At 45.1% G+C, this 15,507-nt stretch overlaps 1 protein-coding gene across 7 annotated transcripts in view; it reads right to left on the reverse strand.

Moving 5' to 3' along the window:
- LOC100651145 (ets DNA-binding protein pokkuri) overlaps positions 1-15,198 on the reverse strand; it is a 31,763-nt gene extending 16,565 nt beyond the window's left edge. For 3 of the 7 annotated variants that reach the window (XM_020867459.2, XM_012318031.3, XM_048413604.1), the window contains exon 1: positions 11,801-15,179. The gene's annotated coding sequence lies outside the window, so the exon portion shown is untranslated. Of the gene's footprint in view, positions 1-1,706; positions 1,844-11,800 lie in introns of those variants that run through there. The other 4 variants (XM_003401892.4, XM_048413606.1, XM_048413605.1 and 1 more) reach the window with 4 other exon arrangements.
- Between the last annotated feature and the right edge of the window lie 309 nt (positions 15,199-15,507).

Genomic DNA, 15,507 nt, shown 5'->3' on the forward strand with positions numbered 1-15,507 from the left:
TCGATGTAATTCTCTCGTTAGCACCGAATGAAAACGAAGGCACGTTTCGATCCGCTAGAAAAATATCGTTGAAAGGTTAAAAAAAAGAAAATAGACTGCAACGAATACGAAACGTTTGTATACGACACACCATGCGAACGAAAACAACAGAAAGAAAAGATGGAAGGTTCTTGGCGGTTATTTCAAATCATAACCTGTCGCCAACTTAAGCTAAAGTGGTAGCTGCCAACTTGAAAAAAATAAAAAAAAGTGCTAGCCTAGTTAGAAAAACTAAAACTAATGAAAATAAGACTCGATCGACTGGCAAGGCTCTTGGCAAACGAGACGGGCATACGTTTCGCGCGTTTCGTTCAAACTCGAGATACTTTTTAACGTTAGAATAGTACGTACGATTGGGTCGCGAACGACCGAAAGAACGCAGTACGGTTAAGAGACCGTTCGTGTCGAATCGTTATCGCGAAAATGAATTAAAAAAAAGGAGAAAGAGGGAAAAGAGTGGCGAGCGAGGAGAGAGGTCGAAGAAGAGAGGGTCAGTGACACGTCGTCGAACAGAGGTTTATCAGACGAACGACCGACCCACGTGGTTAGTGTTCTCCGCCCTCTTTTATACCCTCGATCGCCGCGCCACTAGGAACTACTGCCGGAAAAAAACACGATTAAACGTTATTCCTCGCGCGTTCCGTTATACAGGGTGTTTCTAGCAACTGGGACAGGCTATAACTTGGTTGCAAGCAAAGTCGGAGAAAAATCGTAATTTTACACCGTCTAACGCGCACTATCGCGCTATACGTACTAGTTTCTACAAGTGGAACGTCGTAATTTTTTTTTCACACCGTTCGATGCGTTCTTACATCCTCTGCGAAAAGTTGTCGAGTTACGTAGTTGGACGGGAAAATGCCGAATTTAAAAGACATCGTAATTTCGTAAAACTTGGCATAGGAGAAAGAAGAAAACCAGAGAAAACCATGTACAGGGAATTCGAATCCGTTCCTTGTCTTTCGTTACGCTAAATTTGCTGCGACTAAGATCGAAATATCTTTAAACCAAAGTATACGTAAGATGATTCGTAACTTAGGTCCGTTTGTGACGTACGCGGAAATGTTGTAAAAATGTAGATAAAATTGTGTTTTACTTGCTACCGGTGATATGTTTTTCTTTTTGTAATAACGTACCTGCATATCGACCGACGATCACACATACAAAATTGTACGTTCTTCGAACAAATTGATATTTAAGATGAACGATAACGTTGAGAACCCTAAATATCGACGATAATATCGATCGTCTGTACCCTACTTTAACGACAGAACATAACGTTTCTAACCCTCGTTCTATCGTAACGTCTCGTACAATGATCTTTATAGAAAATGTTATACGCTGGGAGATAACTTACTTTGGTTTTAAAGATTACAAAGATCTCGTGATGCTTGGTCCGTTCTATTTAACGAAACGATTCTTATTTACCTTTCTTTATCGAAGGAGTAACGTTCGTGGAAGGAAAATGGTAGAAAATTAGACGTCCTTATATATCGAGGAAGGTGGCGCGATTTAACATCGCGGCGATAATTTCGAATGTAAAAAGGACTCGTCGCAATTAACCGTTATACCGTGGAAACGGTAGCGCGTAAAAGCGTAGAAATAGGAGGCGGTGAAAGATACGGAAAAGCTTTTTATCGGGCAGAAATTTCGTTGAACTTTCCAACTACCTGTTACTCGAGAAGAAGCAAGGAAGGAGAGCGCGAAAGATCGAGGGTGAATGAGAATCTCTGCGGAGGTACAAAGAGAGCATCGAGGCCTCGGATGCACGTGCGTGCAACTAACGCCGACCGGAAGTCGATAAAAAGGCTGCTTCACCCTCGTCACTCGGCAGCAGCTCCTCCTCATGGGAACCAGCCTCTTTCTTCTCTCTTTATCCCTGCTCTCGCTTCGCTCTTTCCTCCCGATTCTTCTCTCTCCTTCTTTCTGTTGCCCCTCTCGTCGCGACATCCCTCGACGTTGCACCGTAGCGTGCCAGCCACCCTCATCCCGGCACAGAAGGTTTCTTTCGAGTGGCCCAGTAAACTTGAAAACTATCCTCCGAAGATGCACTTTGCTCCACAAAGGTATTTCTTTCTCCCGAAAGAAGATGTTTCTCTATCTCTCTCGACAGAGAACAGAGAGTTTCTTCTTTCGTGATTTTGGCTTTGATTTGTTTCTCTCGTCAGCGATCCGCCCGTTCTCGCGTCCCTTTCTCCGCGTCTTTCGTAACGCGCGAGTCTCTTTGCCGCGACTACCATAGCGACGATTGATATCCCGCTAGACGGATCGCAATCGGTGGGCGGCGACGAATTTTTAAAACGCCCGACTATTTAGCGGGAAGCCGGCCCGGCTACGTTTCATCGTACGTGCCGCCGAGCGATGGACCCACGCGAACAACGCGTCATTCGTTACGGCATCAAAGGAGAAGCGTAATGAAAATCGCGACGCGTTTTCAACCGTGTCGTAAATTTCGTCGTTCCGGGCAACTAGACGGTTGGCTTAGTTTGCCAGCTACGCGCAAAAATATCCCGCCGCTCGGTCTTAGTTCTCAAGCTGGATCGGTTTAGTGGCGATATTAATCAGCCGCCGTGAGGCGGCCGTCCGGCATTGTTTATATTAATACCGATAAGGGGATTTGCGGAGGCTGCCGCCTCACCGCGGCTGATTAATAGCGCTACTAAGTTAGCGCTAACCCGCCTCGGCCTGAGAACGAAGGCCGAGCGGCACGATATTTTTCCCTGCAACTGGAAAACTAAGGACAACCGCCTGTTCCACGTACAGGAAAAATACGCGCGTGGTTTAAAAAACCATCAGCCTCGTTACGTCTGTCTATCGATGCTCCAACGAACAACGCGCTTTTCACGAGCGTCCGCACAACGAAACGTGTCCAACGCGCCTCTTTCGCGGTTTTCCTTTATTTTCCCCTCTTACTCGTCTTCCTGTTCGCGCGCCCCTTTTTCTACTTTTTCTCTCCGCGCGTGTTCGACGAGTAAGCTCCTGCCAGCTACCACGCACGATTTTCAACCGGTGTACCGCAAGAATTTTTCAAACATTCGCGCTACTCGACTGTTTAGTCAGGAGCACTGACCCGCGCTTCCAGTGGAACAAGATGTCTCTCGCTCGACGCAGAACGTTCCCACTTTCCTGGCCGTGCTTTATTTATCTTCTTACCTATCCTCCTGTCCAGGCGCCCCTTTTTCCACTTGTTTCGCGCGTACGCGTTTCGGCCGGCTGCTATACCGGAAAATCCGTAAAATCTTTATATCTACGATTTGCGATCGATGTGTCACGAGAATTTCTAACGATAAATAATAAGAATCCGTAATGTAAAAAACGTTACATTACATTAAATACTCGATCGTATCTCGGAAGAATTCTAGATAAGACACTCTAATTAATGGGGATAAAAATCGAAATTATCTATCAAGGAGCAGCGTATCTTTCTTTTTTCCATCGCATACACGGACGATCGGTATTTCAGATAACGCTACTCGATCGTCGCAGTCTCTGTAACGTCGACAGTCTCCGCGCTAGTATAGGAAAATCCCTTTTGGCCGATTTCTAATTTACAAACTAGAAACGGACGAAACTTTTGCAAATAAAACAGACGGTTGTAGGAGCTCGGACAATTACCAAGGCCAATTTCTTTTCGTATCGCGTTACAATCGAATTTAGCAGATCGCATCCATGAAAAGATCGATCGCATCGCATCGCGATGCTCTAATTACCGGTCATGAAAGATAAAATCAGCGCCGCTCTTTTTCTCCATAATTTTCGCATTAAATTACGTTCTATTAAAGGCGAGTACGCGCGTGGATATTTTTGAAATTTAGTACACGGCGTAGACACGCTTACGTACTCGCGAGACGGACAGTAATTAAAGGAATCGTGTTTTCGGAACGAAGGAATCGACGAAAGTAAGAGCGTACACGTACAAGGGTCCGAGAGCTCCGTCAGGGCCGTAAGAGGAAACTTTTCGCGTCAAAGCGAACAATGCGTAAGTATAATAACGGTGATGGTAATGATATCCATAGTGCGGATATCGGTTGAAAGCAAACGGCCGTGGATAATTAAGGTAATTGGGTTGGAGAGAGGGAAATGGCCGAGGTTGCTCGTCAAATTTATAAAACATCTTGTACATCTCCGAATCAACGAAAATCCTGCTCCATCTTTACGCCTATACGAATCTCATTGCGACGCCAATCGGTCGCGAGTCGAACGTTGGAAAATATTATTCTTTATTCTTGTACGCTAACGCGATCGTCCTCCGTCCGATTTTCTCACGTAGGTTCGCATTGTTTGCTATAAATACACGCTGTTTATCGAAATAAGCGACTTACCGAATCGCGCGTCGATGGTCGGCGCGCGAGCCGGGATAAATAAGAAAAGTAGATTCTTTCCAATTAACGACCCTACTCTATCGGGCCCTCTCTTTTCTAACGCGATATACAAAGCACGAAGCGGCGGCAGAAATATTTACGCGACGTCGCGGTACCGTAACCTTCTTCGACGTTAGTGGTTAGGCATACGGCGAAAACAAACGTCAACCGATCTTCACCGATCGAATCGACGCAAAACGAAACAGGTCGTATATGCGATCTTTTAGTCGTGTTCTTTTCGATGCTATAAATCCGCCGATGACGACGGCTTAAGCTCTCGACTCGAAAGAACGTTGGGACAATTTACCGATCGCCTCGTATATATACATATATATAGATAGGTATGCACGATGACTCGTCGCGACAACCACGGTCCCAAATAGTCGATCTAATGGGAAAAATTGCATCCACGGAAGAACCGAATCAGTTGCCGCGAAAGATGCGGTTTTGGATAAAAGAACGACGTTCGCAAAATACGTCGGACGCGAGACAATTCGAACTTGCGAGTTAAAATGTGACGGACGACGTTGTAAAAGCAGCTGACACACGCGGCTTCCTTCGACGCTGAGCTTGGAATAATCGCGCAATGACTGGTCTGGACGATGCGAGCTGTATCGTCGAGAAAACGGAAAGTTTGGCGGGTTATCGAGCGGTCGGGAAATCTGTATTTATAAATACAGGACGAAGGAAGTACGACGGTTAAAGTTATTACCGCGATATCCGTCGTACGATAAGTTTAGATCGCGCAATTTTCCGACCCACGAAACCACTTACGGCGTGTAAATTATACAAAGATGCGATGAAACGGCACCGTGTACTTGCAACAGGGAAACGGACAACGCGAGCGCGATAAATTATATTTTGCCGCTCTTTTCTATTTCATAAACCGCCGATTAAATTTAACGCGACTTCCAACTTGCCAGAGTCGAAATCGACGCGGAAAGGACCTCTCCTCGTACGTCGTACAAAAAGGGTCCTTCGAAACGAAACAACGAGACATATCGGTAAAATGGGAACAACGAAAATGAAATTCTCCGTTGTTTATCTCGTATCGACCGTTACGTTCTATTACATGGATAACAATTTACACGCATAAATTCAACACGCTATCGTCGTTATCGAGACGCTTTGCAACGCTGCGTTCGCTAGTTGGAAATCCGTATACGCGCGGCTGTGGCCCAATATCGCGAATAATACGAATAATACGGTGGAATTAATCGTGAAAGGAGTAACCGGGGATTCGAGCAAGCGGTTGATCTTGATAATTCAACGGTTAACTCAATCAGCTCGATCAATAGGTTTTTAGATAACCTAACGGTCGATTAATCAAGATTCTGCGTGCACAAAGGGTCAACGCGCGGCAAGAAATTAACGAGTCTCGACCGAACGATCCTCGACGAAGGAGAGGGATCAAAGAGACGCGACGAACGGGAAGGACGAGACAAAGCAAAGAGAAAGAAGTCAAAGCAGGGTGGATGGAGAGAGGTTCGCGGGACAACCTAATCCCCGAAACTCGAATCATCGCGATCGTTGCATCGAAACGTTGCTTCTCATCGGCAGCTGACCTCGATCGGAGTACGCGTTTCGCCGTGTTTTTAGTACAAAGATCGTAATTTAAGCGGCGAGGGAAGTTGGAAAGGAGGAAAAAGAACCGATAGAACGAGGAACCGGCGTAGGTATTTTAAACGCCACTTCCTCCTCGAGTTTTCCTCGAAAGAGGGGAACCGGATGCCATCTATCGCGAGCGTCTGCTTCCTTTTGCTCCCTCTTGGAATTAACCGGACGAACGAGAAAGAAGGGACACCTCACTCTCCCTCTCCCTCTCCCTCTCTCTCTCTCTCTCTCTCGAGAAAGAAGGCTGGCCAAGATGGAAGAAGAGGGAAAGGGTGGAGATCGGAGGAGAGAAGAAGATCGAATTGACCGCTCGTCGAATTCTTCAAAGAAGGAACGAGGCAACGAGACGGAGATAGCGAAAAAGAACAGTCCAAGGTCCGCGCTTCCGGTCCGGATACAGACCGGTTCTCTTCCCTGCGGTGCGAGAAGGAGAGAATAGCCGGACACGTATTCCGCGATGTTTCTCGTTACGCGATTCCTCGTCTTTTTCTTCGAACCCGTGTATCCTATTATTCTCTTTACCTGATATCCTAAATTCGCTTCCACGTTATTACTACTGTGGTAGCATCGTTTCGATCGAACGCCGCCGCTTCTTAATCTCTCTTTTCGCGATTCTAAGCGAAACGAACGTACGAACGATACGATAATAAACGATTGTATCTGTAATTTGACCACTCGTTACCGCTTGTTTCAGTTTGCGCGAAACCGAATTCGCGTATCGACGAGACGAGACAACAGAAAAACGTGGCGAGCATTTTTGGAAATTTCTGTAGGAATCCTACGAAGTACGAAGTACCGGGCCGAAAATGACGTGGAAAAATTCCAAGAACGATACGCGGCAGTTGCGCCTGTGCCGCCCTTTTTCTCCGAAAATTCTTATCCGAAACGAACGTTCGTACTTCGCGACCATCTATTTACATGCCAAAGAGTCGAGTCGTAAAAATCAGTCGGTCGTATCGTCGTTGCGCGAGCAACCTCCGCGAAAGGTAGCGCAAAGGATAAGGAAAGAGGCAGTGGCTAGAAATTTGCCGGTGGTTAGACGTCGACACCTCGTCCGTGATCTTAACGATCGATCGAGCCCTCCCCCGAGGCTCCGCAGAATTTTCCATTCCCCTTACCACCCTGCCGCGGTAGTGCTTCCTCCCTCGCTTCCGGGTTCTCGGCTCTTCCGGCCGGAATTACGTTTCGAAAGGCTTTCTTCTGCCGCCACCCTCGCCACCCGCTTCCTCTTCCCTCGACGTCGTTTCTCCCCTTTAACCTCTTATCGGCTCTCTCGACCGCGATAGAAAATCGACGTAAAAACCCTCCCACCGTTTCCAACCTTCTCCATAGCTCGAAACTTTTCCTTCTTACACGCTCGAAAAACGAATACCGGTTTATTTTAATTACTTTCCAAGAATTTCCACTCTTTCCCCCCCCCCCCCGCCCCCCGCCCTTCGATCCAACGATTCCGCTTAACCTCTTAACCGGTATCGTTGGGTCATGGCTGATTCCATCGGATTTCGGTTAGGTTACCTAATTTTAGATTATACGGTTAATTTTAACTCGCGCGTTCTATACCGTACGCGATAAATGTCATCGATTGTCTTCGCCGCGCAAACATACGCAACATTACAGGCTAACGCGGTTTTTAAAACTCGTTAAAGGCATCGGATTTATTTCGAGAAGAAAAAAGGTCATAACCATCCGCAAACTTTCTTATCTTTCTTCTCACTTCCATTCGTTATCGCGGAAACGTCCGCGTTATCGGTATCGCAACAACGAGTCGCGAATTATAAAAATAACATTTTCTTTCTAGATTACGATGCAATTAGACGAAGAGTTAACGCCTGACTACAAAAGTATTTTCCAATCGAGTGCTTTTTTTATCAGTCGTACATTTCATTTTTACAGCGCGGTATCATCGTGTATGTCGAGATCTATTATCCGAATGTTCGGAGAAAATACCAACGTTCTCGTCTAGAAACACGATTTTCGCAAATACATGCCGCCGGACATTCGCCATATTCTTCCAACTAACTAAATGACGTTTCCTTTCTAGTCGACGCGATCCTTGCACCTTTTGCCAGTCCGTCGGAACGTCGCTCTTTTCCACCTACGTTTCCACCAGCCACTCGCCACCGTTTTCGATGTAATCGATTAATTCTGTTCGCGGTGATTCGAGTTCGACCATGTGGCTACTCGCCGCCGTTGCCCGCGGGACAATCCCATAAGGCCGTACGTGGCTTTAACGATTGTTTCGTGTATCGCCAACTCGAGGCACAAACGAAAGCAACGGAAGCGATAAAAGCAGCCACCTAGACCGGTAAAACACGACGAGAGGACGCAAGGAAAGGGGGATGGTAATAAGAGAGCGGAGAAAGGTGGGACGAAACTTTTAAAACTAACAGGACGTTCGCTCACAGAAACGACCAGGAGAATAGGAATTGGAGCAAAGACGTACGCGCTCGTAGGACAACCAGGAAGAGAAGCAGTTTCGAGAAGAACGAAATATGGGAAAAAAGTCGGCGTGTAAATTAGCCGAACAGGGGTAAACAGGAATAGAATAGAAAGCAGAGTACAAAAGCGACGAGAACGTTCGGAAAAAGATGGCGAGTGACCGAAATAGCCTGGACAAATAACGCAAGCATCGTATCGTCCGTCTAATCGTCGAGTCCATCTATTTTCTCCACAGAGATTTGCATCTCTGGTTTTTAATCGATGCGTCTTGTTTATTCATCCGTATTTCCAACTATCTATCTTTTTTTACGTTGTCTTTCCGTGTAAATAAATATATCCTAGTAAACACAAGAGCGTAGAAATAGTTTTTTAAGTCAGCGATAGGAATAAATATTCAACAAAGACGGCGGTTAAACATTCCGAGAACTGGCTTTAGGGACTGGAGATCTCACGACGCGTAACTCGGTCGCGAAGATCACGCGAATTCTCGTCGAGTAACGCGTCCAAGTCGAATAGAGCGAACCGCTTGCCGGATCTTGGTCGATAGGCACGGTAGCAGCGAGCGAACGGACGCGGATAAAGGAGGCTGTTGTCTGGCGTGGATTCGCGCCGAACCTCCGCTTTGCCGAACACGGACGACACACGGGTTCTTCTTCTTTTTTTTCCAACCAAGGGAAAAAGGAAAATAAAGAGCGAAGCGGTAACGCAGCCGCGCTAAGGAGGAAGGAATTATGCATGATTTTGTTCGGGCTCACGTGTTATGTAAATGATAACGTGCAACTTCCTGAATAACGATCAAGGAGCGTAAGCAACAGCCGCTCCGCTTAGCCGTCGCGTCGTATACTCGTTCGTCAGTGTACATCGTGCATATGTGCGTAAGTAGGAGCGCGCGCGACCGTGCTCGCGCGTGCGTCGTTCTAAGTGCAAGAGAAAGAGAGCGGGTGGGGAGGCAGGGCTACATAAATCCTACGTAAATCCCTCGTTCGGTTTCCTTTTTTATTTAAATAGAATTTTAGACTTTTTAAACGCCAAATCCAACCTACGGGTTATGCTCGCGACTATATCACGCGTAAGACGTTAAAAGCGCGACATATTTCGTTTCCCCGAGAACGCTAAACGACCGGTTAAATTTTCCTTTCCCTTGGTTAACAACGACGACGGTTTGTTCCTTCAGCTTCCCGATCGTCGAAAAGGGTTTGCGATTCTTACTCTGTCAATCGTTATTTGCCTGCAACTCTCCGCCGTACGTATTTTCGTTATACATGTAACGACGTTGCGTCATTTTGTCGGTAGGAAATCTTTAAATTCCCTAATCGAGCGGATAGATTATGCTCGCTATTAGCCTGATCGAACGCAATAAGATGGCAATACGATATAGCGACTAGTAAGAACGAGCGTAAGAAATTAGGAATAAGAATACGATAATCTCCCTGTAACAGGTTATATTTCTAATTGCCTATATATAAAATACCAAAAGTAGGTTAAACAATCGGTCGAGCTTCTTTCCCTTTTTCAATCGCATGAAATTTTCGTCACCGACCGATTCCCATTGTTGTTACTATTTTTCCGTTGACGAATAAATTGTACTTGTGATTTACGAACTATCCGAGACGCCCAATTTATCGAGAAAAGGATGCAAGCGACGTTTCTCAAACGTTTAAATCCAGAACGGAAACGTGTATTTAAATCGAGATATATAACGTGGTAAATAAATGATTTGGACGAGTCAATGTTTTATAAAGTAAGCGATTAACGACTCGATAACTCGTAAACTAACGGCTGATATTTATTAGAAATGTCTGTATATGCTTCGTACCATGTCAAGCTATACCATACCGCGTGAACTATAACCTGCAACTTAATTTTCATAAGAACCTCGCCTGGAATTTTTTTAACCCATTTGAATTTCAAACTGGATCTTCGCGACATCGGAGAAATATTGCTCGCGTTCCTTTGGTGTTCGGTATTTCGTATAACGTATTAAAAATAGGATATTTAATTTTGCTCAGACTACCAGATAATTTAATAATAGTAGCTGTTATGCTTTCCTGTTATACTTTCAATTAATAACTCGATACCAATTAAAAGCGGAGAGATATTACAGCTATTATTGGAATTAATAATTGAGAATTTTTAAGATGCTTTTATAGATATACTTTCCCGGAGAAGAACGAGAAGATTGTTGCAAGTTTTATCGTTATCTATAATCCAATACGCCGATTAGCTGTCTTTTTTCTTGTAACAGTAGTTCCGTTGGAATGTAGGTTAGGTTATTAAACTAATTACAACGACCAGCAAGCTATGCACTCGGATAACAATTTTTCGTTATCGCGCCAAATATCCATCGCCATAACAAAGTTTATGCATATTTTACGTTTATATATCGGATAGAAGAAAAGCAGCGGCTACTAAACGCACGATGCTCGTGGCTTAGTTTGTTTACAACGCGTCAAAAATTCGATCGATACGTTTCACGTCGATAAACAACGTATAAATATGTATGTGTAAATCAACCACAACGGTCGAACGACGCTGGAAAATCCTCGACCAAACCGATCTTGGTCCAACCAAGCTCGATCGCGGGCACAGACAAACTTTAAACGATTTGCTTTGGCTGTTTACGCGATATCGTGCATTGTATCTTAATTTGAATACGAAGTACTTCCGGAAAATGTATAAACTAGGCCGATAAGATCGATACGAGTATCTTTTGTCGTCATAAATAATAGACCGTTCATTAAAACGACAAAATATTCTACGAATAACTCCATAATTCATCGTATTTAATAGGATAAAAAACGTGTAATCGTAATATTATAATTGATCTCAGCATGCGTCATTGTCGTAGGAAGGTAAAAGATCTTCGAACTCATCGGGCATTCGGCATTTAAGTAACAAAATCTTACATCAACGATAAAGTCGGATTAATTTCGCAACTCGATTGACGGACAATAGCGATTCTAATGGACGATAACAAGTTGTTGGCAATTTGAAAATTATCGGTCAAATCGTTCGTGCTTTCGGATATAAATGTCGAAATCGAATAAACTTTTCGTTTCGTAACGTACGACCAAAAGCGTTTCGACGAAAAGTTGGAAAGCTTTTATGCCTGAAATTATCAACGATTCGAATCTTTTACATAACCTAGAAAGAATCCCGCAGTCGAGATCGCATCGCGGGCGTATTTCCGAATTACAGGCGAAGAAAAGGATAGGAAATGCGGAAAGAAGGAAAAGACCAAACGATAAGACGAACGTTGGATTTTCCTCGCGTAGCCGTTTTAAACAGCTACGTCGAACGAAGATTACGCGAAAGTGGAAATAAAAAGAAAGGAAAAATAAGATGGTTACCTCGATCGCGGCTTAGCCGATAAACCGTCCGATGCGGCGTAATATCAATGGTGTAGATCGGTTAGCGAGTCGAAGCGAATCCCCTCGGCGGTCATCGGGCAGAAATCCGCGCCCTAATACGTCGCGACTACAGCCTGGCATCCACAGGTATCCTCGAGACACCGACCACGCGCACGTGTATCTTTTCTTCCGCTGCTCTTCTCTATCTCTCTCCGTTCGTCCGTCCGTCCGTCCCTCTTTACCTCTCCGTTCTTCCGCACCTTCTACGTATTTATTTATACACCCATTCCAATATCCCCGCTAATCGTACGGATCCCCTATGTTGCTCGCACACAACCAGAGATCCCCGTTCAACAACAACGATTAAACGTTCAGCGGATATCTGTACGCGAATATCGGCTTTCGGTGTCCGTACGAGAAAAGTCCACAGCTATCGAAATATCCATGTGTGTATACGCGTATATCACAGAGCTATCTACGCGGCTAAGTGTATCACAGTCGGCACCACTCGAATATCACTCTCCCTCTCTGCCGTTCTCTACTCTTCTCTTCTCTTCTCTTTTCTTCTCTTCTCCTCTCTCCTCTCCTCTTCTTTCCGTCTTTTTTACCCTATTTTCTCCACAGGTGGTTACCGCGGGTCTACGGCGAGCGGTAGACGAATTCGAGGAGGATACGCGAAACGGATTTCCTTTCACTTCGGACACGACTCGAGTCTTTCAGAGGCGCGACAACGACTACGCGACAAGATCCACTCACGGAGTGTCGGAGCTGGCGAGCGACTGAGCCGCAAGTTGCGATCTCCGCTGGAAGCTTGCCGCCACACACCCCACTCCTCTCGCGCGCGCCATGAGAGACTGGCGATGGTGCGCATGCGCCGGACTTGCCGCGCCGTATAACGCGTTCGACGAACGGAGACAAATGGACCACCGGAACGCGCGACCCTTCGAGTCCGACGAGGACGAATAGATGGCCGGTTATACGGCGCGAACGGAAATAATCGAAGCGTTGTAATCGAGTGGGAAATACCATAGGACGTTGGAGGGGGCTTCACCGACTTCCTCGTAGCTTCCTCGTAATCGCGATCCTCACTGTCGACGCGAACCTACCTTTTTGCCACCAGCTCCGACGTCTCCCCGAGGTCGAACCCCACTTTTTCCAATCGATGCCCATTTATTATATCTCTTTTCTTTTCGCCTCTCCGTTTTCGTTTTCCATCGAATTAGTAGCGAAATTTGCATCGTCTATGCGTTCATCTCTTCGAAATTGCAAATGTCTCCTTTAAATTATAGTTTCCGTTCGCTGTATCAGCAGAGAAAGATCATCGATCGTACAACCGAGATGTTCATTTATCGCCGGATAGATTCGATCATGTGTTATTTAAATTTAGGACCAACGTTGCAATTGGAAAAATGTTGCGCTTCCAAGAGAAAGTTCATAGTTTCCGAGTTGCGTAAAACCCGACGATTGTTCCGGGTTCGAGAAAAAGCCAAATTTTTTAAGATATCCGTACGAACGTTTTGTCGCGATCCGCGTATCTGTACAATGCGCGAATTCGTCACGTTGGAAAAACGCTTGAACTTGTTAAACCACGAACGAGAACCGACCTGGGGTTAACGAACTGGCGAGGTGGCATTCAATTTATTTTCGTGTAACCGAAGGAATTTTCGAGTTTCGTGGCCGAAAAGGTGTCTGTCGACCTGACGAAACGTTAGATTACCGAATCCGACGAAAAGTAGTCACGTCAAATAATTCTGTCAAGCCGATAAGATATAACGAGTCGATATCCCAACGACCTCTAAAAAGAGTAATCTCTCTTTCTTTATTATCCGAATTTTTATTTAACCTTTAGGATATTATCGACGATGATTAATCGACGAATTAATATCATTAGCGAAATTTCGCGAGTCGCAAGTCGAAAATTGTCCATGTGTAATAAACCGCCTCGCGTAACGGCAATCGATTAGATAACAAAACGAAAAATCCGTAGGTTCGATCGTACAAACAATTTTACATAAAACCATGGAAACTTTGTTCGCGCGGTAGAAACTTGCGTTACGTTTAATCTAATTCGTCATAGCATTCGCCGTCATATCGCGAGCAATAAATTAATCGTAGTAAATCGAACGATCGTCCAACGATGGTGAAGACAGTTTGGAGATTTATCGCTTTACAGTTGTCGTCCAACTCGCCTACATTTTTCGATTCGTCGCGATATTAATCGCAACGGATCGCTTTCAATCGTTTACGTGAAACAATCTCTTGTCCGAATCGTTTCTCCCTACAAGCATGTCGGGTGAGAAAAAAAATTGAAATTTCTTGCCGCTTGTATACACGCGTCATAGTTTCCTCGATGATAAAATCACGGAGCGGCTGTTTCGAGACGTTAATCGTCGTTACTTAACGAACAGGTGCATAGGTGCCGCGTTTCTCCCCTTTCTTCCGTTTTCTTCCGCAAGAATCGGCAGGCGAGTTTGAAGAAGGACCCCTCCGAGAAACGATGCAGGTAGCCCACGTTTCAGGACGCCCACAAACCTGTTTTACCTGTTATATCCCGGCTGGCTTATGAGTACTACCGATTCTTACGCTCGATCTTTTCCTTCTATCTCCCTTTTCCCCTATCTAAGGGATCCTACGAAAAGAGAGGCAGTGGCAGAGAGAGAGAGAGAGAGAGAGAAAGACGGAAACATGGAATTCATTAGTCAATTAAATCAGTCGACTCATCGTCGAACCGCAAACTACATTTAGGAAATTCCATATTGCCCGACATTTGTTTTATCGCGAAAAAGACGAGTCGCTGCATTTACAAAGCTTTAAACGTAGCGCAAGGTGAATTCGAGGCGCAGGAGTCGACCATATTTTTGGAAATATCAAACGCGGTCGATAGAGGCAAGTGTCGGGGGGGGGGGGGGGAACAACGAGGAAGAAAAAAGCGCTGTTTTCATAGTGTCAGCGGCTAAAATAGGAAATTGAAAAAAATTTTGACACAAATTTAAGCGGCGCGGATCCGAGGCCCGGCTATTCATAAACATTTCTCTCGAAAAATATCGTGTCGGTGGTTCTTTTAGAACAAGATCCTTCGGAATTCGAGTCCAAGATTTAATAGGTCCCCGAGATGGGTAGTAGAAAGGAGCCGGTAACTTTTCAGGACGATCCTTTCTTCGATCGATCAGATGTAAGCGCAAGCAAGCAAGCAGGATTCCGAGGAGTTCCATTGTGGATCATCGTTCTTTCAGAAGGAAAAAAGATTTTGACCCCGAGTCCTCGCTCGTACATACCTGTGCCATGATTAATGTTACGCCTCCTCGAAAACCTTTTTCGTTGCTTGACAACTGCCGGAAAATCCGGCTCGCCCAATAACATCGTCTTTAACTCTGTGCGTCACACTAAAAAAAAAAAAAAAAAAAAAAAAAAAATCATTTACGACTCGATATTTCTACACGAGATTACGCCGCTAGCCACAGGTATCGCGATATCCGCCGATATTTGGCAAAATCACTCGTGTCTTATACGTTTTGCGATATAAAGTATCGTGGAGAGAGGAAATGACAAATGGAAGAAGAATATAAATAGCGTATTAGGAGGCAGATTGACGAGAGGGTCGTGCGCGTACATGGTAGAAAATTGGAGCAATCGGCAGGGAAAGCGAATTGCAACGAAAATCAAAGAAACGCGAAAGAAACCAAAGACGATTGTTGGACTACCGAGAC

Source organism: Bombus terrestris, chromosome 17, assembly GCF_910591885.1.
Source record: "Bombus terrestris chromosome 17, iyBomTerr1.2, whole genome shotgun sequence".
Classification (NCBI taxonomy): domain Eukaryota; kingdom Metazoa; phylum Arthropoda; class Insecta; order Hymenoptera; family Apidae; genus Bombus; species Bombus terrestris.